This window comes from Dipteris shenzhenensis, chromosome 13, assembly GCF_047967505.1.
Source record: "Dipteris shenzhenensis isolate YYH24624 ecotype China chromosome 13, Dip_SZ_1.0, whole genome shotgun sequence".
In the NCBI taxonomy this organism is placed as follows: Eukaryota; Viridiplantae; Streptophyta; class Polypodiopsida; order Gleicheniales; family Dipteridaceae; genus Dipteris; species Dipteris shenzhenensis.
In genome coordinates this window covers 11,378,355-11,381,103 of record NC_141608.1, presented here as the reverse complement: position 1 = coordinate 11,381,103, position 2,749 = coordinate 11,378,355, and positions in this window count along the sequence as shown.

The following is a 2,749-nucleotide window of genomic DNA, read 5'->3' as shown; positions in this document are numbered from 1 at the left end:
CATGGAAAAATGCAGCACACAGCACCAACACTTGTTTCCACGGTCAAAGCCATGATCAACACTCCAGCTTCTAGTCGCAGCTCTTGAAAGAAAGGTGGAGGAGATGGGAAGTAAGGACAAGCAGGAAAATCATTGCAGAAGTCAAGCAAAAATGCAGCACATCTCCACCAACACCAACACTTGTTTCCACGGTCAAAGCGATGATCAACACTCAGGTCAGTTCAGCTAAGGAAGAGATGGCCATTGTGGCCATTTTTGGCAATGACTAATGTTCCCCCAATGTCCAAACATGTAGAGTTGGTCTGGACAATGTCTTTTCATATCTGGGTTGGTTATAAAATGAACACAATGGGCAATCTTTGGATCAGTGATGTTCTATTGTTGGTGATGTCATGTGTTCTGGCAGAGTCCAATGTTCTGGCAATATCTGATGTTCTACTAATCTTCGATGTTTTGGATGTGTCCGCAATTTTGGCAGTGTCTTATGTTCCACTAGGTATTCAAGACTAGAAGAGAAGGCATCTTTGAAAGATATCTCGACCAGGTCACACTTTTTGCCGGTGTCCAATAGTGTCTAATGTCTGCCAGTTTTGAATACTTTGATTGAAACTTTCCAACAGATTTTTGACCAAGGCCGAATAGTTCTACCAAGATTCATCGACTAGTTATCGGCCAATTTAACTATCTCGACACCTCCATTCTCCGATAACTAAAACTCCAGATTCGAGCATCCCATTCGAGATTCTAGCCCCATTTGACTTGATGCAATACCATATCTGATGGTATGTGTGGTGATGCTTGGTTTCTTCTATCCAGTGATACAAGATGTGTAAGTATGTGTGTGGAGGATGTGGTGGGTTTCCTGTCCTCTCATCAGGCACCTTTGTCACCTCAAGGTAGAGGTTCTGACCCTGTGGTGGATATGCAGACTTAAGTGGGCCTTGCTTTCAATGTACATAAATTGTAAATATGTTATCACAAATCAAATGTTTGACACACAATGTAAAAGGTTTGTGTGATGCTAGAAAATGGAAGATAGTATGGGTGTATCTTCATCATTTGCAGCCTGGCATAGTGGCTTTACAAGAGCATAACCAGCACATGTACTCTGGACAACATGGTATTTTGCTGGTTATGATATATTTTATGCTAGGCAGCATTCTTTTCAATAGTAGTCTTTTTAGTGAAGCATAATCTTCAGCCCATTGTTGCCTTCAAAGTTCAATGATGCACAAGGCAGATGGGTGGTTGTGCAGTCTCTTATTCAGGGAGGAATCTTTGAATTTGCCTCAGTGTATGCACCTCAATCTTCACGCAATAGAGGTATGATTTGGGATCATATGCAGCGATATCCCTAGAGGCAGCACGCTTTTCTTTGTGGTGATTTCAACAATGCCCCTCAGCAAGGAGACAATACATCAGGTCGTACTCATACGCTGGCCTCTGAGACGCAGAGTTGGCCTCAATTACTGCTCCAATTCAGTTTTGCTGATATTTGGAAGGAATCACATCCTTTTCTGCTAGGCTTTACTTTCCATCATAATGCACAGTCTTCGTATCAATCTCGATTGGATCGTTGGTACAGGATCAACCCGCAGCACTGTGACATTCTCACTACTAATTTGCGGGTAGATTATGCTTTTACGCATTCTGGCCATGCTCCTCTTTGGTTGCGGATCTCTTTTCATGAAATACCACATGATAGGATGTCACATAGAAGACTCCTCATTCTGAATAACAGCTATCTGGAGCATGATCAATACAAGGAAATGGTTTATGATGCCTGTCAGCCTCTCTCACATCAGAGCACTATTGATATGGATTATGCATGGGATGCCTTTGTTGCTCGAATGCAATCAGTTATTCGGGATTATGGTAAAGAATACATGAAGATATTGAGACATACTATTGCTCAGGCCAAAAACACTTGTCAATCTTTGACTAAGCTCAGTCATTTTCAGCCTTTGTCTTTTGAAGAAAGCACATATTTATGTCAAGCTAGACATTGCTTGCAAAGCAATTATCGCAGAAAAATTACTAAATGGGAGACAAGAGCACGACAAAGGGCTTTCTTTGACAAAGGTTGCTCCTCAAAGGAATTTTTTAAAAGCCTACACTACAAGAGACAACCTACAAATATTTGCCGGGCCTGAGGGTGTTTGGACTTCCTCTCAAGCCCAACTTGCTGCAGCCTGTGTGGATCATTTTTCCAGGCAATTTGGAACTGTAGATCCTCCTACACGAGAGGTTCTTGTAGCACGGACTCAATTATTGCAGCATCTTTCTCCCATTGTCTCTCCTGTTCAGGCTCTAGAGCTAGAAAGTCCTTTCACTGAAACAAAACTATCGAATGCGGTAAAATCCTGTGGCAAATGGAAATCTCCAAGATGGGATGGTCTTACAGTTGAATTCTTTCTTGCATATCGGGATATCCTCAAGTCAACTTTGTTGCATATGATTAACTTTGCATGGGCACAGCAATACATGCCGGATTCATGGAAAAAAGGGCTTGCAAAACTTCTTCCTAAGAAGCAAATATGTGAATCCTTGGCTAATTGGAGGCCCATGACCCTTATCTGTCATTTACAAGATCATCACTAAAATGGTGGTGGGTTGCACTAAAGGGTATTTACATGATGACCTTCATCCTGCGCAATATGGTTTTATTCTTCACAAGCACATTACCGATAATATTGCAAACGCCTACGTTAGGATAGAATATACATATACCTTTGTAAGACTAAAATAT